At 43.6% G+C, this 24,039-nt stretch overlaps 2 non-coding genes across 2 annotated transcripts; both read right to left on the bottom strand.

The window, feature by feature from the left end:
• Positions 1 to 3,313: 3,313 nt before the first annotated feature.
• Positions 3,314 to 3,432, bottom strand: LOC134929958 (5S ribosomal RNA). Its single transcript, XR_010178653.1, has one exon. It is a non-coding gene; the product is annotated as a 5S ribosomal RNA (ribosomal RNA).
• Positions 3,433 to 9,723: 6,291 nt separating this feature from the next.
• Positions 9,724 to 9,842, bottom strand: LOC134929946 (5S ribosomal RNA). The gene has a single exon (XR_010178651.1). It is a non-coding gene; the product is annotated as a 5S ribosomal RNA (ribosomal RNA).
• Between the last annotated feature and the right edge of the window lie 14,197 nt (positions 9,843 to 24,039).

Raw genomic sequence — 24,039 nt, 5'->3', positions numbered from 1 at the left:
CCCTCACAAAAGTCTGCAATGACCTTAATGCAGCCAAATCTAAGGGCCACTACTCTCTGCTTATTCTTCTTGACCTCTCTGCTGCTTTTGAAACTGTGGACCACCCTCTCCTTCTGCAAATCCTTCACTTTCTTGGTCTGCATTATACTGCCCTTTCCTGGCTGTCCTACTACCTCTCTGATCATTCCTTCTCTGTCTCCTGTCATGACGCTACCTCCCCTCCACTTCCACAAACTGTTGGTGTCCCCCAAGGTTTTGTTCTTGGTCCTCTCCTTTTCTTTCTCTATACGTCCTTTTAACTTCCAATATCACCTCTATGCTGATGACACTTAAATGTACATTTCCTCCCTGGCTCTCCTCACTAGTACCTCCAACTGTCTCTCTGCTATCTCTTCCTGGATGTCCCAGCGCTTTCTTAAACTCAACATGTCCAAAACTGAGCTGATCATCTACCCATCCTCCCGCACAACCTCACCTCCTACAATCTCATTATCTATTGATGGCACAACTATCTCCTCTAACCCCCAAGTATGCTGTCTTGGCGTAATCCTTGACTCCTCTCTCTCCTTCAAACCACACATTCAGCACCTCTCACAAGCCTGTCATTTTCATCTCAAAAATATTTCCAGGATTAGACCCTTTCACCAAGACCATTATCCACTCACTGATCATTTCCAGACTGGACTACTGTAATCTCCTCCTAACTGGCATCCCTGACAATCACCTCTCTCCACTCCAATCTATCCTCAATGCTGCAGCCCGGCTCATCTTCCTCACCAAACGCACTACGTCCACCTCCCCTCTCCTACAAACCCTTCACTGGCTTCTCTTCCCTTTAAGAATCCAATTCAAACTTCTCACACTCACCTACAAAGCCCTGACCCACTCCTCTCCCATTTACATCTCTGGCCTTATCTCCCTTTACACTCCCACCCATCCTCTTCGCTATGCTAATGCACGCTGACTCTCCTGCCTACTGATTACTTCCTCCCACTCCTACCTCCAAGATTTTTCACGTGCTGGTCCCTTTCTCTGGAATTCTCTACCTCTCCCCCTAAGTCTCTCCACCTCTCTACAGAACTTCAAACAGGCTCTTAAGACCCACTTCTTTACCAAATCAAGCCAAATCTCATCCTAACCCTCTGTTCCATGCTCGGTCTACCCCATCTGTGTCACCCCTGTCTATCTGCCCCTCCCCTTTAGTATGTAAACTAGAGCACTCTTCCCTTATGTGCATATCCTTTTCTTACTTTAATAATTTTCGACTGCCCCAAATCCTGCAGTTTTTGGCCACCCTGATACTTATCTCAGTGTAATCTGCTGATATAGTTATGTTTAGTTACCCTGTAATTGTCCTATATTGTCTTCAACTGTAAGTCACTGTTTTCCTCTTTTGATTATTTGCATATGTACTCTGTAATTAGGTGCTGCGGAACCCGTGTGGCGCCATATAAATAAAGGTTAATAATAATAATAATATTGGACCTAATGCTGAGTCACATGCAGGTCCAAATGTGGCCGTATTTTGACTGCTAATAGATTCTAGACAGCATGCTAATCATACTCTCCAAGAAGTTCCGGGAGACTTACAAATTATCCTTGAAAAGTAGGCAGTCCTCCCTTATCCAAGAGTTCCAGGGGAAATAGTTGAGAGGATATGCCAGGACTTGTGGGTCAAAAGGGAGGGGACGGTAAAAGTATTAGAGTTGCATCATTTTGGTCCTGCGCTCCTTATTGAACTGCAATTTGTAGCACTGTGCCATAAGTGGACAAGTGCTACTGACATAGAGCAACCCCCCCCTCCCCCATCAGCTTTCATCTGAATCAAAGGCAGGCAACATAGATAGGTAAGTATGTTCCCAACGCATCTTTTCAATCACACTGCTACACTTTTTTTTTCAAAACGTGAGAGAAACTGCCATCATTATCACTGGCACTTACATCGACCACATGCTAGGTGCAAGTGATTCTTCTGAATTTATTTCTTCTTCTTTTTCTTCTCCTTCAATCTTTCTACTTTTTCTTCTCTTATAGTCCAATGTGCTTTATATTTCCATTGTACAACATACAGCATTCTATTGTGCTTTACAACTGGAGACAGAATAGTAATAAAACAAGACTGGGTAATGACAGAGAGGAAACAGAAATTAGGAGTATATTTACTAAAGTGTGAGTTTATAGAAGTGGAGATGCTGCTCATAGCAACCAATCAGAGTCTACCTATAATTTATCAAGCACCTTCTAGAAGATAATAGGTAGAATCTGATTGGTTGCTATGGGCAACATCTCCACTTCTATAAACCCACCCATTAGTAAATATACCCCTTAGTGAGCAACTCTGGCTATATGCCCATGACACACCCGGAAACTTCTACATGACGGTTCTCTTGCCATTGTCGCATTGTTGCCACCTGGTGACCACCCAAAAATGTCCATTAGCTGCTGCAGAGAAAAGCTGAGATCCGCTTAACTTGACAGTCAAAAGGTCAACAGTCAATAGGTCGACACTAAATGGTTGACATGGTCAAATGGTCTATACAGAAACCTGGGGCGATCCGGCACCGGATAGACTAATCGGGAAAAATACTAACAATGTAGAAGAGAAAACCAAATTTGGACAATAGATTACCCTAAGAAAATAGGGGAAAAGAGGGGGCGAAAAGTTAGCCCTTCCAATATTGTATGCAATACACGTGTAGATGATAATTTTGTCCTACTTGGTGGTGCACCCAGAGCCAGAAAGTATGCGAACTTTAATACAATGGGGAGAGGAAAGAAGGCTCTTGTGTGGGCGCACTCTTGTGAAGAAAAATATATATTTTTGATAAGATAATTAGGATGAGATGTTAAAACATAACTTTTATTAGCTTTTATTACACAAAAGGTTATTACCGGAAAACTATCCTTAAAAATGCAACATAGAAAGCATCTTGGTAAAATAAAATGTTCTGGTCTCTTATTGGTAAAGAGTGTGTGAAAGGGTGGTAGACATTAGTTGGTCATACCCCCATTCCCCTTGACCAGTACAGACTTGCTGTATTAATGGAACCACAGGGTGGTCGACACAAATTTAATGGCTATGCTCTGATGGCTTGTAGGAAATAAGAGAAATGATCAGAAGTCACTCCTCTCGATATATTACAAGAAAGAAGACGACATGCACCTGTCTAAATTCAGGAATGATAACGGTAAAGGCAGGTATGGTACCTCACGTAGATGGTGCCTGTGAACGACAGGTCTGGAGGTTGTTGGATAGAAAAAAAAGTGGTGATGCTGCTGTTGGTGTTACTGCCACATAAGTGAGGAAAATCCTGCTCTACAACACCAGGTATTCACAGGTGGTCTCCCTTCCTGGTACTGACCTGGCCCAACGCTGTTTAGCTTCCAAGATCAGACGAGATCGGGCGCTTGCAGCGTGGTATGGTAGTAGAGAATTTTATGTGAGCACCAATGAGAGTGCACCTAGATATGAATAATGAAAATTGAGACCGACAAAAAAGAGGTAGATAAAAGATCGTGTAAATGGGTGGATCTGCTTTTCACGTTAGACCCGATCCAAAATTCCCACTCACGTGGTGCAGTGTACCGGGAATCGTGAATGAGAGTCCACGAAAAAAGTGGTGATCTATCTAAAATAGAATTTGTGAGAGTTACTACTGGAAATCACAGACAGAGAAATTCCTGGCTGCTGGTATATTGAGATTTATCCATACAGATAGCGGTATATAAGAAAAAATGCTGCTGAAACCAGGTGAATAAGTGGTCATGCAGTTTTTAGTAAAAACTCCAGATGGAGTTTGACATTTGTTAAATTGTATGGAGAGGTGTTAAATTCACCGCAGCTGCACCAAAATATATCTGTTGAATAAATGTATCATAGGATATTTGCCTTACAGCCCAAGCTGGGATATACAATGCTATAATAGGTATGAGTTAATTCTATGCATGCATCAATTGCTGTGAGAAGGCAAAAATAGAAATAGATGGAAACCAACACATTCGTGAATGTAACAGATATATGAGTCACATGTATGAGCAGGTAACACTTTAAAGAAATAAGCTGATTTCCAATAGTGTGCTAGATGCTGAATAAATGCTGATGCAGACCTCTGATCAGTCACCCCTATGCTGTACACTCAATACAAAATAATTAAGGCAGTGCTGCTAAGAATTGCAATAGGAGTTGCTATCCGTGGTATGCAGCCACTGGATAGAGGGGCTTACGATTTCACCAGAGTTATGAAGAAGCCAAGAGAGCAAGAAAGGTAAGTATGGCTAGATGCCAAAATGCGGTAGTGTCGACGGGACCCCTGTTCCTGGATGCGGAAGACGCGTTTCGCCCTAGGGCTTGTTCACTTCCGGGTTCCGTACTGCCTAGTGTGGGGAGAGAGCTTATATGTCCGTCCCTGTTAGGGCTTAGCCAATCCGGAGATGTCGTCTGGTGGGTGTGATCTCCCCCTGTCTGTGGTTGCTAGGAGACCGCCGTGATGAAGACGTCAGATAGGAAGGCGCGTCACACATCGCGAGATCGCGGACGCCATCTTGGATGTGGGAAAAATACCCTTGCAGTTGGAATTTGTGTGGGCGGTTGCTAGGAGATTACCATTGCGGAACTAAGATGTCAGGACGCGAGGTGGGAGATGCATCACCCATCGCGAGATTGCGGACGTCATCGTGGATATGGGAGGGATGCGTTTGAGATCAATGTAAATGGTTGCTAAGAGACTCCCATAGCAGAGCTAAGACATCATACCTGGGGAACTAAAACATTTAGTGATGGTAGATCGCTATTTAAGATGTGGAAGATAATCAGCCATAAATAGATAGCACATGCCCGAATAAATAACTTGCACTGTAAGAATACTGATAGTATAGATTGTTAATGACCGACCATATGATTAAAAGAAATATGCGAAAACAAAATAAATATAGAAGAGAACTGAGAAAAGGGGGGATAGGGTTATAAAGGTAAAATGAATAAATTAATTAAATAAAATACATATAGATAACTATACATATTGGTGTAAATGTTAATAAGACTGCTGATTAAAAAGGAGGTTGGTGGAATGGGGAATAGGTTTAAAATAGGCCTGGTGGAAGTTAGTGAGGGATATGCTGAGTTTGCCTCCGGCATAGGTGAGTTGAAGATGGATGCGGGAGTAGGGGTAGAGGGATAACTATTATAGTGTCCGAGGAATAAACTATGAGTGTGTGAGGGGAACCAATAAATGTGTGTGGTGAGGAAACAACATGAAGGGGAATGGTTAGGAATGATTGTGGGTGCATTAATGTGCAGTGACCACGGGCAAAAACAAAAATGATTAAGGTATGCCAGTATGGAAAGGAGGTGAGGGGTAGGTGTACCTGATTGGTTGTTGATGGTGGTATGTGAGGTAGGCATTGGCTGGTGTGAAAAAATAAGACTAGGTGTGAGGAGAATTAGGGTTGTGCAAAGATGTAAGATGGTGTCGGAATGTGATTAGTGTAAAAATGTGCATGTAATAGGCATGAAGTTAAAGGTATGTGTGTATGAATTCCTGTAGGGAAATTACTGGGTAAAATTGTAAGGTATATGTGATAGTGGAAAGTCTGATGAAATATTATTTACAGGAAAACTCCGTAGTTAATGGTTTCATTCAGACCGAAAGGTTTCAGGCTGTTCAAGCGAAAGATCCATTCACTTTCCTTTTTGTAAAGTTCTTTGGTTATATCTCCTCCCCGTATTCCGAGATGTACTCGATCTAAACAGAAGGTCTTGAACCCTTTGATGGATCCTTTATGAACCGTGTTGAAATGTCTCGCTACTGATGTGAGCTGTTTCATTCTGTTAAGATCTCTGGAGGCATTGCGGATGTTACCAAGGTGTTCTAAGATTCTTTCTTTCCATTTACGTGTAGTCATGCCTACATACTTGAGATTACACTCGCACGTTATGCAATATATCACTGCCTGCGTATTGCAGTTAAAGAAATGTTGTAGTTTGACCGACTGGTCAAACCTGTCGATGACTGTGTTGGTTTTCAAAATTTGAGGGCATGATTTGCAATGGCCGCAGGGGAAAGAACCGGTAACAGAAGGTTTTTTGGTATTTGAGGAGATCAGATGACTGTGCACTAGATGGTCTCTCATATTTTTTGACCTGCGCCAGCTCATTTGCAGTGGGGAGTCGAAAAGGGGTGCCAAATCTGGATCCAATTGTAAAATTGGGAGATGTCTGGTTATTGCTCCCTTCAATTTCCTCCATTCAGGGCAGAAAGTACCAATAAAGCGTACAGTATCTTCCTGCTCGGTACTCTTATTTTTCTTACCAAAAATCAGACTCTCTCTTTTGGTTGCTGCTATAGCCGTATATGCCCGCTTGAGTGAGCGTCTGCTGTAGCCTCTATCCAGGAGGCGGTTAGTTAGTTCCAGGCTTTTGGTTTTAAAAGTAGAGTCTTCTGAGCAGTTGCGTCTCAGGCGTAGGTATTCCCCTTTGGGGATGTTTTCCACAGTAGGAGGAAAGTGGGAGCTTGTTTGGTGAAGGAGACTGTTAGTAGCAGTCTCCTTCCGGAATAATTCCGTTTCCAGAAATCCTGCATTGGATTTGTAGATACTGAGGTCTAAGAATGGTACTCTTGTAGGGCTGATGAAATGTGTCAGAGTAATATTGAGTTCATTAAGGTTGAGAATCTGAATGAACTCCAAGAGTAAGCTCTTATTGCCATTCCAAATCAGGAAGACATCATCGATGTATCTTAGCCATAGTATTATATGCGTGGTGTATTTTTCATTGCAGATGTTGAACACGTGGGAATGCTCCCACCACCCCAAAAAGAGATTTGCATATGTAGGTGCACATGCTGCCCCCATAGCAGTTCCCCTGATTTGTAAGAAAAACTGATCTTGGAATACGAAATAATTTTTGGAGAGGACAAAGGTAAGTAACCTTAGAAGAAAATCAGAAAAATCATTGGACCCAGTTTGGTCCAAAAAGAATTTTGTTGCAGACAAACCTTGTTGATGATTAATGCTGGAATAAAGTGCCTCAACGTCCAAGGTTGCTAGGAGGAAGTCATCCTCAAAGTGGATGTTGTGAATTTTACGCAATAAATCAGCAGTGTCTTGTAGATAGGATGGTAAGTCAAGAACAAAATCACGTAGATGTAAATCTAGAAAGCGACTCGGCTGCTCCAGCAGTCCTCCATTACCCGACATTATCGGTCTGCCAGGTGGCACCTGGATGTCTTTATGAATCTTCGGAAGAAGATAAAAAGTTGGAGTTCTCGGGTTTTGGACAGTCAAATATGCTGCTTCTTGTTTGGTAATGGTTCCCTGTGTAGCAGCCTCTTGTATTAATGAGACATAGGCTTTTTGGAACCTTTTGGTGGGATCGTTGAGAAGTTTCTGATAGCAAAGGGGGTTGAACAGTTGTCTATGTGCTTCCGTGATATACATTTCTAACGGCCATCGCACAATGTTACCACCTTTGTCCGAAGGTTTGATAATTACATCCCTCCATGTTTCCATCTCGCGTAATGCTTTCCTTTCTTGGAAATTGAGATTTCTAGTTGGATATTGATGGGAAGTTTTAATTCGGACGTAAATATCGTCAAATTCTTTCGACACCCTGTTAAGAAAAACCCTAATTTCCGGGCTGGTATTATCGGGTGGGAAAAATGAAGACTTGGGTTTACATTTAGCTCGGCAGGGAGTGCTGTCTTGAATGTTCGATTCCACTAGTAGGTCCTCCAGAATTTGGACTGTTTGGAGCTCTTCAGGGGATAAATCTGTGATGTTGTCACTATCTCGTCTTGCATGATGTTTTGCAAAGAACTTTTTTAGAAGGAGTTTTCTGCCAAATAATCTGAGATCTTTCTCCCAGCAGAATCTATTAAATGATCTCGAGGGTGAGAAAGAGAGGCCTTTGGCTAACACATCCATATGTGAGGATGAGAGGGGTCTACCTGATAGGTTTATAACCTGGAGGGAAGTTGAGAAAGGGTGAGTTATCTTAACGTCTTCCTCTGTCTGGCCGGATACCTGGCGGTCCTTGATAGGTCCCAGTCGGGGTTGCGTCTGTCGCCTCTTCTTTCCCCCCCGCCGGGTTTTCCTGGATTTTTGTCCCGGCCTTTTTGTTTCGAACCCTGGCCTAAAAAACGTGGCGAAAATTCTACTTCTCTCTGATTGAGTCTGGCGTTGTCTGAAGTCTCACTAGATGAATCTCCACTGTTTGAAGATTCAAATTCAGAGAAAGTCGAGTCGTCCCTCTGTCTTCGATTCCTATTCTGGGGTATGGGATTCCACCTGAAAATGTCCCCACGTGAGAAATCTCGTTTATCCCTGATAAATTTATTCCGCTTCCGATCTGCTATTGTTTGTTCATATGACTTGAGTTCTTGTTGATGTTTCTCAAAAGCTGTCTGAAAAGACAAGTCTTTTTCCCAAGTTTCTAGGTTGTGACCTAATTCCTCAATTTCTTTTTCCACTTGGTCTATGAGTAGTGTGTCATGCTTGACCAGGAGATGTAATAATTCTTGGGAACACTTCAAGAGTGCTGTCTCCCACTCAGTCTTCAAGTTCTCCGTAGCCAATGGAAAAGAGGGGAATATTTTAGGTCTCAGCCCCCGGGGCACGATTTTGTGTTTGATGTAATTCTGTAGTGTGGTGATGTCCCACGATAGGCGAGTCCTTTTCTGCAAGCTTTTTTGTAATCTAGAGAAAGTGGTTTTCCAGTCTGAGTTAGTGGGGGATTCTTCAAAGTTTTCTGAGAAGAAATCCCCAAAAGTCTCCGGATTTTGTCGTTTTGTTAGCTCTGCTTTTAATGAAAAAGTGGTCATAATCAAGACTGCGTACAAATATTACTGCTAAAAATGGACAGATCCGGTAAAAAGAATGTTATCACATGAAGAGATTAAAGAAAACCGTGCCAAGGATCAGAGACTGTTTCTACAACAGTAGAGAGTACTATACAGAAACCTGGGGCGATCCGGCACCGGATAGACTAATCGGGAAAAATACTAACAATGTAGAAGAGAAAACCAAATTTGGACAATAGATTACCCTAAGAAAATAGGGGAAAAGAGGGGGCGAAAAGTTAGCCCTTCCAATATTGTATGCAATACACGTGTAGATGATAATTTTGTCCTACTTGGTGGTGCACCCAGAGCCAGAAAGTATGCGAACTTTAATACAATGGGGAGAGGAAAGAAGGCTCTTGTGTGGGCGCACTCTTGTGAAGAAAAATATATATTTTTGATAAGATAATTAGGATGAGATGTTAAAACATAACTTTTATTAGCTTTTATTACACAAAAGGTTATTACCGGAAAACTATCCTTAAAAATGCAACATAGAAAGCATCTTGGTAAAATAAAATGTTCTGGTCTCTTATTGGTAAAGAGTGTGTGAAAGGGTGGTAGACATTAGTTGGTCATACCCCCATTCCCCTTGACCAGTACAGACTTGCTGTATTAATGGAACCACAGGGTGGTCGACACAAATTTAATGGCTATGCTCTGATGGCTTGTAGGAAATAAGAGAAATGATCAGAAGTCACTCCTCTCGATATATTACAAGAAAGAAGACGACATGCACCTGTCTAAATTCAGGAATGATAACGGTAAAGGCAGGTATGGTACCTCACGTAGATGGTGCCTGTGAACGACAGGTCTGGAGGTTGTTGGATAGAAAAAAAAGTGGTGATGCTGCTGTTGGTGTTACTGCCACATAAGTGAGGAAAATCCTGCTCTACAACACCAGGTATTCACAGGTGGTCTCCCTTCCTGGTACTGACCTGGCCCAACGCTGTTTAGCTTCCAAGATCAGACGAGATCGGGCGCTTGCAGCGTGGTATGGTAGTAGAGAATTTTATGTGAGCACCAATGAGAGTGCACCTAGATATGAATAATGAAAATTGAGACCGACAAAAAAGAGGTAGATAAAAGATCGTGTAAATGGGTGGATCTGCTTTTCACGTTAGACCCGATCCAAAATTCCCACTCACGTGGTGCAGTGTACCGGGAATCGTGAATGAGAGTCCACGAAAAAAGTGGTGATCTATCTAAAATAGAATTTGTGAGAGTTACTACTGGAAATCACAGACAGAGAAATTCCTGGCTGCTGGTATATTGAGATTTATCCATACAGATAGCGGTATATAAGAAAAAATGCTGCTGAAACCAGGTGAATAAGTGGTCATGCAGTTTTTAGTAAAAACTCCAGATGGAGTTTGACATTTGTTAAATTGTATGGAGAGGTGTTAAATTCACCGCAGCTGCACCAAAATATATCTGTTGAATAAATGTATCATAGGATATTTGCCTTACAGCCCAAGCTGGGATATACAATGCTATAATAGGTATGAGTTAATTCTATGCATGCATCAATTGCTGTGAGAAGGCAAAAATAGAAATAGATGGAAACCAACACATTCGTGAATGTAACAGATATATGAGTCACATGTATGAGCAGGTAACACTTTAAAGAAATAAGCTGATTTCCAATAGTGTGCTAGATGCTGAATAAATGCTGATGCAGACCTCTGATCAGTCACCCCTATGCTGTACACTCAATACAAAATAATTAAGGCAGTGCTGCTAAGAATTGCAATAGGAGTTGCTATCCGTGGTATGCAGCCACTGGATAGAGGGGCTTACGATTTCACCAGAGTTATGAAGAAGCCAAGAGAGCAAGAAAGGTAAGTATGGCTAGATGCCAAAATGCGGTAGTGTCGACGGGACCCCTGTTCCTGGATGCGGAAGACGCGTTTCGCCCTAGGGCTTGTTCACTTCCGGGTTCCGTACTGCCTAGTGTGGGGAGAGAGCTTATATGTCCGTCCCTGTTAGGGCTTAGCCAATCCGGAGATGTCGTCTGGTGGGTGTGATCTCCCCCTGTCTGTGGTTGCTAGGAGACCGCCGTGATGAAGACGTCAGATAGGAAGGCGCGTCACACATCGCGAGATCGCGGACGCCATCTTGGATGTGGGAAAAATACCCTTGCAGTTGGAATTTGTGTGGGCGGTTGCTAGGAGATTACCATTGCGGAACTAAGATGTCAGGACGCGAGGTGGGAGATGCATCACCCATCGCGAGATTGCGGACGTCATTTTTTTTTTTTCTATCCAACAACCTCCAGACCTGTCGTTCACAGGCACCATCTACGTGAGGTACCATACCTGCCTTTACCGTTATCATTCCTGAATTTAGACAGGTGCATGTCGTCTTCTTTCTTGTAATATATCGAGAGGAGTGACTTCTGATCATTTCTCTTATTTCCTACAAGCCATCAGAGCATAGCCATTAAATTTGTGTCGACCACCCTGTGGTTCCATTAATACAGCAAGTCTGTACTGGTCAAGGGGAATGGGGGTATGACCAACTAATGTCTACCACCCTTTCACACACTCTTTACCAATAAGAGACCAGAACATTTTATTTTACCAAGATGCTTTCTATGTTGCATTTTTAAGGATAGTTTTCCGGTAATAACCTTTTGTGTAATAAAAGCTAATAAAAGTTATGTTTTAACATCTCATCCTAATTATCTTATCAAAAATATATATTTTTCTTCACAAGAGTGCGCCCACACAAGAGCCTTCTTTCCTCTCCCCATTGTATTAAATGGTCAAATGGTCGACAGGTTCAAATGGTCTACACAGCATATGGTCGACATGAGTTTTTAGGAATGGTTTTATTTTTTTCTATTTTCTCATATTTTACCATGCACATGGATTACAATTGGGAATGGAAACCTTGCCTGAAGCTCGTTCACCATGCAAGGGGACACAGTACACTAATTGGGGTTCCATATGCTGGAAGATAAAATTTGACACAAAAAAACATGAAAAATGTATTTTGACCTTTTCATGTGTCGACCATTTCCAAGTCCACCTTTGAACCTGTTGACTTTTTGACCATGTCAACCTTGTGCATGTCGATCATTTGGTGTCGACCTAGACTCTTCCGACCTTTGACTGTCAAACTATTATACCATAACCATTTGTATACAGCTCGTGACGCATGCATAGTAAACAGAAACTCACTGTATGCAAATGCCAAATGTTGGATGCAAAGATGGACTGTCACTAGCTCCCGGGTAGTTTCTTCCTACATTACTGCTCTCTTACAGTATATCACTTGGGGGAGGGTCTGCTGCTATGAAAAGAGGGCATTGGGGCATATTTTGTGTAGGAAAAAAAGCCCTTGACATATCCACATGCAATTAGTGGGGGCAAAGAAGCTTCTTAATTTAAAGCAAGGGGAAACCCCTGTCTACCGGGTGGTGGTGGTGGTGGTGGGGGGGGGAATTAGTAGAGCACTTTCAGTGTATGCGGTGCACAAATATGCTTTCATTTTTTTAAAAATGTTTCTTCTATTTTTTTTTATTATTGTTATGTATTTTTATTATTATTAATTGTATTATTATTATTCTTTTTGGTGGTTTTTTTTTTTTTTTGGGGGGGGGGGGGGGGGGTGTACTACATGAAATGTAAAGCCCAAGGGTTTTTCTAAGCTTCTGACCTATGGCAATTGCCTACTATGTTAAAAAAAACATTTATATTAAATGCAAAACTGTCCCTAAAACATGCTGCATACCTCTATGTTTGGGCTTTCAGATCCACTGCGAATGGCAGAACCCACATGTGCATATTCCCTCAGATTGGCCAGGAAAAGTGGTAAACTACCCCTTAGTGTTGCCAAGGCAGTAGAATATTGCTCAGCTGTGCCAGCTATATTTTCGGACTAATTGCTACGATAATTGAGTCACTATAAATGTCAACAAAAGAGTCAGTAATGTTATCACATATTAATAAACGGACACCTTTATTTAAATCATGGCAGATGTTCTTCAATCAATGTGTTGAGATCGTAATCCTGATTTAATATGTGGGACACTGGCATCTAGTCTAATATGGGGGCATTGCTGTTTATAAAATGTGTAAATAAACTCTGCCAAAGGTTCCATTTCATTGAATATCCTTTTACGCTACCATTTTTAATTTTAGATACTTATTTTTGACAGTTGACATTTATTTAACCTTTTTCACCCTAACAACGTGTTGTGCTGAAAACAGACATGGAAACTACAAAGTCTAATTGCCGTGTCTTTTAACAGTATGTAATTTGTAAGCACTCCATATAATGCTGGAGAAATTGCAAACTGATGCTAGAGTAGACTCAGACTAGTTTGATGAATTGGTTTGTTGATGTACAAGAAACACTGTTAATGAAATATATATCTGGAAATAACAGAAACTTGATAGTCAGCCATGTTAACATTAGCACATTTTTAAGAACATCTGAAAAAACAGATACAATCATTTCTCAGCAAAAATAATCTTTTTGGTGACTCATTATAAAAGTTTTGGCAGCTTTCCTAGTGAAGACATAAATACTGCACAAATCAGAGGGGAGAGCGTGTGATGAGATTCTGGTTGGCCCAGTAGTAATGTGTCTGTTAGATGCAGCTGCACAATTAGGCAAACATGAAGCATCATTGGAACTGTAAATGTTGATATATTATGGAGATGTGGTCAGCATCCCGTCGCACTAGATGCCGGCGTTCAGCTGACCAACCCCGGAATCCCGTCACCTTGCAGAATCCCGGCGCTGGTACCCAGACCGACGGCATCCTGATGGTATTTGGGTGAGGGTTAGGGTTATGCACCACAGGAGGGGTTAGCCCTAGCCGCCAGCCCCTGGGATTAGCCGAAGCCGACACCCTGTATGTCCTTAACCCTAGGTGCCACCCCATGTGGTTTAGAATTAGGGTAGGGGGCAGGGGAGGGGTACATTAATTACCCCATTCCCTGTCGGCATTCTAAAAGTCGGTATGCTGCAGTCGGTCACGTGACCGCCATCATCACAACCATCGTCATATGTTACGACCATATTATGTGTAGGTTTAATGGTTTAACCAGTGTGATAAACTGGTCCGACTTCAGTGGCAAACGCAGGATTTGCATGGGGGGGTTTCCAGAACTGGGTGGAGCCAATCACGGAGGTGGGGACTGAGGTGACCCAGTATATGCTGGATCCGTAAAACTAGTGTGTCTGTGTGTGTATATATATATATATATATATATATATATATATATATATTTATCCCATGTAAAGAAGGCGGCACTCAGAGACTTGAAGGTGCAAAAGAATATTTAGTAAACAAGCTGCAGAGTTACATCAACGTTTCGGGGCGTGCAGCCCCTTCATCAGGATGACAGCCATTAATAATACTCATGCAGCTTAAAAAAAAAAAAAAATTTTTTTTTAGTGGAGGGGGGTTTCTGGGTGCTCGGAAACCCCCCCTGGGTGCGCCACTGGACTTTACAGATGATTTCCCTTGACCCCAGAACTAACTAAATTAAGTGTACACTCCCTACAATCTTGCTAACGACCGAACGATATGGTGTATTGTTAGATAGCAAGTGATTTATCACTGGTCCTGTACACACTAGAGCAACCGTCATTAGAATGCCCAGGAAATTTGAATAATGGGCTGTACAGTATACAGTGGGCTGTGCTGTAAAAAAGAGGAAATAAGGAAAACCCCATTTTCTCTGTGCAGTTTTGCTATGTCACCAAAGCAACAGCCCTCACATGGCCCCCAAAAGTGTCCCCCATATGCAAACACATGCCACAGTACAGAGCACTCTAGCTTGCTGGAGATGTTTGCTGCTGATGATGCTGTTGCACAAGTATGGCTCCCTCCAGCGTCCAGCATTCACGTAAATGGTGGAGGATAGTGGGTGGAACAGCGAGTATCTAGAAGGTGATTTCCAATCGGATCAACATATCGCTGGTCGACCATACACACTAGGCGATGTGCACTATATCACTTATAAGGTCGCCAGGTTTTATGTGCAGCACATCAAACCTAATGTTGTCGCATTTGACCGCAAAAGCGCGCATATTGGCCCTCATTCCGAGTTGTTCGCTCGGTATTTTTCATCGCATCGCAATGAAAATCCGCTTAGTACGCATGCGCAATGTTCGCACTGCGACTGCGCCAAGTAACTTTACTATGATGAAAGTATTTTTACTCACGGCTTTTTCTTCGCTCCGGCGATCGTAATGTGATTGACAGGAAATGGGTGTTACTGGGCGGAAACACGGCGTTTCAGGGGCGTGTGGCTGAAAACGCTACCGTTTCCGGAAAAAACGCAGGAGTGGCCGGAGAAACGGTGGGAGTGCCTGGGCGAACGCTGGGTGTGTTTGTGACGTCAACCAGGAACGACAAGCACTGAAATGATCGCACAGGCAGAGTAAGTCTGGAGCTACTCTGAAACTGCTAACTCGTTTGTAATCGCAATATTGCGCGTACGTCGGTCGCAATTTTAAGAAGCTAAGATTCACTCCCAGTAGGCGGCGGCTTAGCGTGTGTAACTCTGCTACATTCGCCTTGCGAGCGAACAACTCGGAATGAGGGCCATTGAGTGTACACACTGAGCGAGGTATGCGATATGTCGTTACAAAATGGCAAAAATGCCCAGCATCGCTCCATGTTAGGATAACTACACAGTTAAGCCCCACACACAGTGGCATCACAAGCCAGGTGCGGGAGGCGCGGCCCGCACCCGGGTGTGATGCCTAGAAGGGGTGACACCAATCTGTGGGCTCACAATGACAGGAGCCAGGTGCTGTAGTGTGAAATTCTGCTGCAGCACACGGTTCCTGTCATAGAAGTGGAGTCGACAGCGCTGCAAACAGTCTCCCGGGGCAGCCCAGTAAAGCCCTGCATCTCCGGAGATGCTGGGCACGCCCCCGGAGTGATGATCCGCGAGGCCACGCCCCCTGTTTTTTGGCATAATGCCAGAGTCTACACACGGCCAGAGAGGAGGGGCAATTGAGGCTGCATGCGGGCCCTCACCTCTCTTAACATGCCCCTGATTCAGTGTGAGAGTCCATCAGAAGCTTGTGCGATGTGTGGTAGTGCAAATAGGCAATTACAGGAAGAAAACCTAGTACATTTTTGGTTTGCACCTCTATTGGGTGTGTGCAAAAACAAGCATGGTTTTCTTCCCAGATAACCCACAGAACCTTTTCCTTACCAGATGAAACCCTGAGGCAGGAGCATAACTATAACTTTGTGGGCCCCATAGCAAAAGTTTAAAAGGGCCCCCTTCAACAAAGAGGGGAGGTACAGGGTGACACACAGGGCTAGAGTGGGGTACAGGGTGACACACGGGTAGAGTGGGGGTACAGGGCGCCACACACAGGGTAGGAGGGTACAGGGTGTCACACATGTTATCACACACACACACACACACACACACACACACACACACACACACACACGCATGAGATGTACAGTGTGTCATACATGGAGTGGGTGGGGAGTTTGGGGGTACAGAGTGTGGTACACACAGGGATGGGGTCGTACAGGGTGTCATATACACAAAGGAAGGGGGGTCCAGGGTGTCAAACACTGGGGGGGGGGGGTTACAAGGTGTCACACACAGGGGGGTAGGGGGGGTCACACACTGGGTGTGAGGGGGTACAAGGAGTCACACACACACACACACACACACACACACACACACACACACACAGGTATGTGCTCGGATCCACCTTGGGGTGAGATGCAGGGCGTCAGTGAGGGAAGCATGTGGGACCCAGGTATAGGCCAAAGAGGAGTCCGGCGGTGGGGAGATTCAGGCCGGACACAGAGCTCAGCGAGTGCTACACAGCACCATGAAGCCGCCCGGCCTGTAATGTCGGGTGTGGGGCCGGAGTCACGGCACTTCCGGGGAACTGTGCCCAGCAATGGGAGGGTGAGCTCTGCTTCCTCTTCCCTGGGTGAGGGAAGGTGACGGGACTGCTGGGGGATGGTGGGAGGACATGCTCAGATCTCTGGCATTGGGAGGGTGTGTGTGTGTTGGGCTCCTGTGGTCCCTGGCAGGGTGCATCCCCTGCACCTATGGTAGTTATGCCACTGCCTTGAGGCTAAGTGAATCTCCTACATAGTGTGATAAGATAAATGAAAGATGCCACTATACTCGTAGACTGATAGGATTGATTTGCCGGCATTTGTGATGCTGTCAGTCATAATACCAGCAGCGGCATCACAGTGTTCAGAATCCCTGACCCCCTAACCCTCACTCCCTGCAGCCTAAACCTAACATTCCCCTCCCCACAGCCTAACCCTAAGCTTCCCCAGTGGTGACTAAACCTAACCCCCCCTTTCCGCAGCCTAACCCTCACTGGGGGGAAACCGAAACCTAACAACCCATCTCTGCAGCCTAAACCTGAAATTTGTTTGCAATGCAATTGCAGGCCCAGCAAAGTGAGATCACCGGGTGATTGCCAGGAAGTGATTGTCTGTGGGAGGTTACATGGCATTTGTGGGGAGTGAATGGGAAAACACAGGTGTGTCATGGCCATTTTCAGGGCATGCATCTGACGTCAGCTGTGATTGCTGCATTTAAAAACATGGCGCCGCTGCAACTGCAGCCGCGTATATCTTGTGTATGCATGGGTCAACTGGAATTGTCAATGGTACTTGATTTCTGCGTATGCATCACTATTATGTGATGGCATACTTATATTTGCGAAGGCATTGGTGGATGTCTATTACCTTTTTTGGCAACTCTACACATGCATTTTTTAGCTGAAGGAGTTCTGAGAAAATCGCAATTTCTGTTTCAATAGCGATCCAAGCTGAATGAGGTCCTATGGGCCTTATTCAGTACTGGCCACTAATGTGATGCAATCGCATTATGCTACTTTTAGTCCCAGTACCCACGTGCAGGTCCCATTATGCGCATGTGCAGGCCGACATGTGATCACATTGCATTGCATGCGATCGCATTGCATTGATACAAACGTTTCCTGACTGACAGGCAGAGGCGTTTGCGGGGTGGTTGGGGGCGTCGACTTGGCATTGCAGGGACATTGACTTGGGGTTGTGGGATCATGGCATGGGAAATGGGCTGGTTCAGGGGGTGGGGGCGTGTGACCTCACATGTGGCCACTGCGATGGGAAACATGGCGGCGGCCCGACTGCCTTTGCAGCCAAGATGCGGAGGCAAGGGGTCTTCCCTTATTTAGCAATGTGATTGCAATTGAATTGCGATCAAATTGCTGGATGCCATTAGCATGCTGGTCACCCTGACCCTGTGATGGGTGGCCCACAGCATGTGACTGATAGCAGCTGCAGTTTTGCTATATTCGCAAAACTGCAACTGAAGCAAAATAAGGCCCTATATGTGAAGCGCAGTAGCAAATAATTTGCTCAATTGCACAATTATCTGCATTGTGTTCAGGACCAAAGTCCTTTCCCTCTCAGATATCTCCCTTGCAATGATACTGACAGACGTCTGTGCATATACTAATGATGTTTGATGACAAACTGTTATGACTTCCACTCAGGACCGGATTAAGGGCCTGATTCAGGTTTGTAAGTAAATAAAAAAAGCACACAATTGGGCAACACCATGTTGCACTGCAGGTGGGGCTGAAGTAATGTGCAGAGAGATTTAGATTTGGGTGGGTTATATTTTTTTCTGTGCAGGGCAGTGTTTTGTTCATATGTTTGTAAATCCAGTCATAAGGACACAGAGACATGTGAGTTCACTGCTGTGCTGTTTTTATTCCATCACCAACTCCAGGCACACTGCACACTGGACCACCCACTTCCCAGCATCCCCCTGGTCCCAGGGACCATCACTGAAGATTCAGGCTTACACATATTACTAAGGGAGTGTCTACAAATATTAAGCATTCTAATACACTAACATCACATCCTCTTTTCTTTAAAGATAAGCCCTGTACGCTTCAATGCAACAATTAACAACGTCATATTAAGAACATCATCTAACACGTTTCAATGAGTCTCTCAGGTCTGCGTATTTCCCTTTTGGGTCTTTCATGCACAATCTGTGTTTCATCGACCATGTTGGACCTTTCTAGAATCGTGGTTTGTTCACCATTATCAGGATCATCATACATGTCAGATGAAGGGTATTTTTCAGTCATGTTGTCTTCATTATGGTTAGGTTGAGATCTTAAATCCACCCGATTTCTTCTTACTTCCATTCCACGCTCTGTACGTATAGTATAAGATCTTGGTGCTACTTGTGCTTGCACAATACCTTTCTGCACCCAAATACCTTTCTCGTGATCTCTGAGACGGACTTGGTCACCCGATTTTAGATCAGATAAGCTTTTTGTTCGCCTGTCATGGAACAGTTTCTGTTTCGCCTGTTGACGTTCCTTACTCAGTCTGACCAATGCTGAGTTATGTGTATTAAGCAGTTCATCATGTATCGGGAGATTTGCTCTAATCCTCCTTCCCATCAGCATTTGTGCGGGAGAAAGTCCATTCTGTAAAGGTGTACTGCGGTAGATTAAAAGACTTTTGTAGAAATCTTCTTTACCTTCTTGAGCTTTTTTCATGAGACTCTTTACAGTTTTACTGAACTTTCCACCAACCCATTTGAGTGTGGATAGTGGGGACTTGACGTAGTATGGACAAATTCCCACTCATCAGTAAATTGTCTAAATTCAGCACTGGAAAACTGAGGACCATTGTCAGTGAACACTTCCATAGGAACACCATGCCTTGCAAAGATTGACTTCATGCAATTGATTATGGCTTTACTAGTAGTTGTATGTAGTGTCTTCACCTCAGGGTAGTTCGAGTAATAATCAGTCACAACAATGTACGTTTTCCCATTACAATCAAACAAATCTGCGCCAACTTTCTGGTACGGTCTCTCTGGCACTGCGTGAGGACTCAGTGGCTCGACTTGTTGTTTCGGTCTATACGTAAGACATAATTTACATGTAGCTGTAGTCTGTGCTATGTCTTGGTTCATTCTTGGCCAATACATAACTTCATGCACTCTCCGCTTACATTTTTCTTCTCCTAAGTGGCCTTCATGTATCTTGCACAGCATAGTTTTTCTTAGTCATGCAGGTATGACAAACCTATTGCCTTTGTAAATAATACCATCGACAACTGTAAGGTCACTGCGGTACATCCAATAATCATGGATAGACAGTGGGCACGCATGTTTTTCTGCTGGCCAACCTTTCAGAATGATATCTTTCAACACTTTCATTGTGTCATCTGTCTCAGTTTCTTTCCTAATCTGTTCTTGTCTTGCAAGAGACACTGGTAGAGAAGCTACAATCAAATTAACATAGGCTTCTATCTCTTCATCCATCAGACTTTTGTAACCTTCACTTTTGTCCACAGCATGAGAAAGTGTATCAGCAATGTACATGTATTTGCAGGGACAGTACAGCAAGTGTACATCATATTTCTGTAGTCTGATAAGCATTCGTTGCATTCTCATGGGACAGTCATGTAATGATTTAGTCATGATAGCTACCAATGGCTTGTGGTCAGTTTCCACTGTAAATGTTTGACCATACACAAACTGATGAAATCGCTCACATGCATATGTGATCGCTAGAAGTTCTTTTTCTATCTGAGCATGCCTTGTATCAGCACTTGTCAGTGCTCTTGATGCATAGATTACTGGTTGCCATGTATCCTCATGTTCTTGTAACAGCACTGAGCCTAGGCCAAATTGCAAAGCATCTGCTGAAATTCTTATTCTTTTCGCAGGATCAAAGAATTTTAGCACCGGTTGCTCTGTAATGATCTGTTTCAAGTTTTGCCAACTTTCTTCTTCTTCATGTGACCACATCCACTCGTTATCTTTGTCCAACAACCATCTAAGAGAGGCTGTTCATTCAGAGAGTTGAGAAATAAACTTTCCTAAGTAAGTAATCATTTCTAGGAATATACTGACGTCGTCTTTGTTGTTAGGATGTTCCATGTTCACTATGGCTGATATTTTCCTTGGGTCTGGTTTTACACCTTGATCCGAGACCACGTCACCCATAAAGGTAAGTGTATTCATGCCAAATTCACATTTGTCCTTGTTTAGCTTTAGATTCACTTTCTTGACAAGTTCCATTACTTGTCTCAATCTAGAATCATGTTCTTCCTTTGTAGATCCCCAGACAATAATGTCATCCATCATTGTTTCAACACCTGGAATATGTTCAAAAATCATGTGTATCTTTTTGTGATATACTTCTGGAGTAGACAATATTCCATATGGTAGTCGAAGAAATCTGTATCTACCTTCTGGTGTATTAAATGTACAAAGCTTTGAGCTGGCCTCATCTAGCTTCATTTGCCAGAATCCTGATGATGCGTCCAATTTACTGAGCCATTTTGCTCCCGCAAATTGCGACATGATTTCATCTCTGGTTGGTAGTTTGAAATTTTCTCGTTTAATAGCTTTGTTTAAATCTCTGGGGTCTAAACATATTCTGAGTTGTCCATTTTTCTTTTCAACAATTACTAAGGAGCTTACCCATTCAGTAGGCTCATCAACTTTCTGTATCACACCCAAGGATTCCATACGATTTAACTCTTGTTTCAGTTTTTACTCTCAGCGCAAACGGCACTTTTCTACAGGGGTGTATCACTGAAAAAACTTGCGTGTTTCTATTTATTTTATGCTCTCCAGGCAAACAACCTAGACCTTCAAACAAGTCTCTGTATTCTGTAAACATTGATTTGCAGTCATCTTCTACTTGTGATGTCACCATAAAAACTTTCTTTAGCAAGCTTAGTTTCTCACAGGAACTTAATCCTAGAATCGGTTGCACATTTTTATCCACAATCAGTAGAGATGTTTTAAACTGTTGTCCCTTATATTTCAGTGTCACTAAGCATGTGCCTTTCACAGGAATTTCCTCTCCAGTGTACCCTGTAACTTTCACTTTGGCTGGATGAATTTTAGGTTTTACTCTAAAAGTCTTATAGTCTTGAAACAATATTAAATTCACCTGCGCGCCAGTATCAAGCTTAAAGGGAATGGCAATCTCGTTCACAGTTAAAGGGACAATCCATTCTTTCTTATCTGCACTGCAAAGTTCAATGCAATCCACAAAGAATTCCTCTGTTTGTTTAATAGCATGCACTTTGATTTCACTTTTCATTTTACAGCATTTGGCAAAGTGATTAAGTCTACCACATTTCATGTAGGTTTTACTATAAGCAGGGCACATTTTAGGATTGTGAGCATTTCCACATCTACTACTCATTTCCTTGTTAGACTGTGGCTTAGACTGCTTCATTCTTGAGAATGGAGGTTTGCTTGGCTCTGTTTTCTACACCACATGTACAGCACCATCAACTTCCTTGTGTAACGTTTTGGCTTGAAATCTAGTTATTTCTGCAGATCTGCACATAGTCACTGCCTTATCTAGTGTTAGGTCTTGCTCTCTCAGCAGTCTCTCTCTGAGTCCATTATCAGGTATTCCACAGACAATATGATCTCTAATCAGTGAATCCTTTAAATCATCAAACTCACAGGTTTTACTGAGTGATTGCAGCTCTGTAACATACTGATCAAATCCATCTCCAGACTTCTGATCACATGTGAAAAACTTATATCTTTCATTTGTCACATTTTTCCTTGGCACAAAGTAATCTTCAAACTTTTGCATTATAGAAGATAGCATCATATTCTGCCCCTCATCAAACTGAAAACTATTATAAATGTCCAGCACATCCTCTCCTATCACATGAAGGAAAATGGATGCCTAAGTTTTGTCAGCCTCTGTATCAGCTCCACATGCAGCAAGATATATATTAAACCTTTGCTTAAATCTTTTCCAGTTTTCAGACACGTTACCAGACATCAGCATGCCAGTTGGAGGAGCTAGTTTATCCATGGTTACTCACTGTTTGAAGAGAGGAGCACACGGCAGGCTTTGCAGACACTGAGTATCACAGCCTAACAGACTGCTACAGGATTCTTTCACACTATGAGAGCACTAGCAGTCCAAGTTAAACTTCTTCTGACACCATGTTTTGTTCATATGTTTGTAAATCCAGTAATAAGGACACAGAGACATGTGAGTTCACTGCTGTGCTGTTTTTATTCCATCACCAACTCCAGGCACACTGCACACTGGACCACCCACTTCCCAGCATCCCCCTGGTCCCAGGGACCATCACTGAAGATTCAGGCTTACACATATTACTAAGGGAGTGTCTACAAATATTAAGCATTCTAATACACTAACATCACAGGCAGTGCTCAAAGTGTGATGGTATACGACAGTATGGCATACAGGCAAATCATGTACTGAAATTTTTTCCCCCACCAGCTGTGTCTCAATCACTGTGTCAGCAGTGATTGGGTGGTCTGCAGCGCCCCTTTCCCCCTAGCGGCTGCAGAGCAGCCTTGCACTGTATGTCCCGATCACTGTGGCCAGGAGTGGTCAGATGGCCCGCGTCACCCCCTCCCCACCCATAAAGCAGCACAGGTGGCTGCTGACAACACACCTCACACATTATTAAAAATACTGTGGCCCCCGGGACATGTGCACTGATTGGCTGGAGCTATGGTAACAGAAGTGCATCTCCCTGTGAGACCAGCAACTGCTGGGAAGGTAATGAGGGCTGAGGAAGGTAATGAGGGCTGATGATGGTGACTAGGGGCTGAGGAAGATAATGAGGGCCGAGTATGGTGTTGAGGGGCAGAGGAAGGGGACGAGGAGACTGAGGAAGGTGGTGGGGGACTGAGGAAGGTGATGAGGGGCTGAGGAAGGTGATGAGGGGCTGAGGAAGGAAATGAGGACTGAGGAAGATGACAAGGGGCTGAGGAAGGCAATGAGGGCTGAGTACAGTGTTGAGGGGCAGAATAAGGGGCTGAGGAAGGTGACGAGGGACTAAGGGGGACATTTACTAAGCAGTGATAAGAGCAGAGAAGTGAGCCAGTGGAGAAGTGCCCATGGCAACCAATCAGCACTGAAGTAACATCTAGAATTTGCATACTATAAAATCATACAGAGCTGCTGATTGATTGATGGGGTAATTTCTCCACTGGCTCACTTCTCCGCTCTTATCACTGCTTAGTAAATGTTCCCCTTAGGAAGGTGATGAGGCTGAGGAAGGTGACAAGGGCTGAGGAAGGTACTGTAATTAAGGCTGTGTACACTGTTGAGGCACAGAGGAAGGGGCTGAGGAAGGTGCTGAGGAAGGTAACTAGGGGTTAAGGAAGGTAACTAGGGGCTGAGGAAGGTAATG

Source organism: Pseudophryne corroboree, chromosome 5, assembly GCF_028390025.1.
Source record: "Pseudophryne corroboree isolate aPseCor3 chromosome 5, aPseCor3.hap2, whole genome shotgun sequence".
Classification (NCBI taxonomy): Eukaryota; Metazoa; Chordata; class Amphibia; order Anura; family Myobatrachidae; genus Pseudophryne; species Pseudophryne corroboree.
This window is presented reverse-complemented; position numbering and strand designations above follow the sequence as displayed.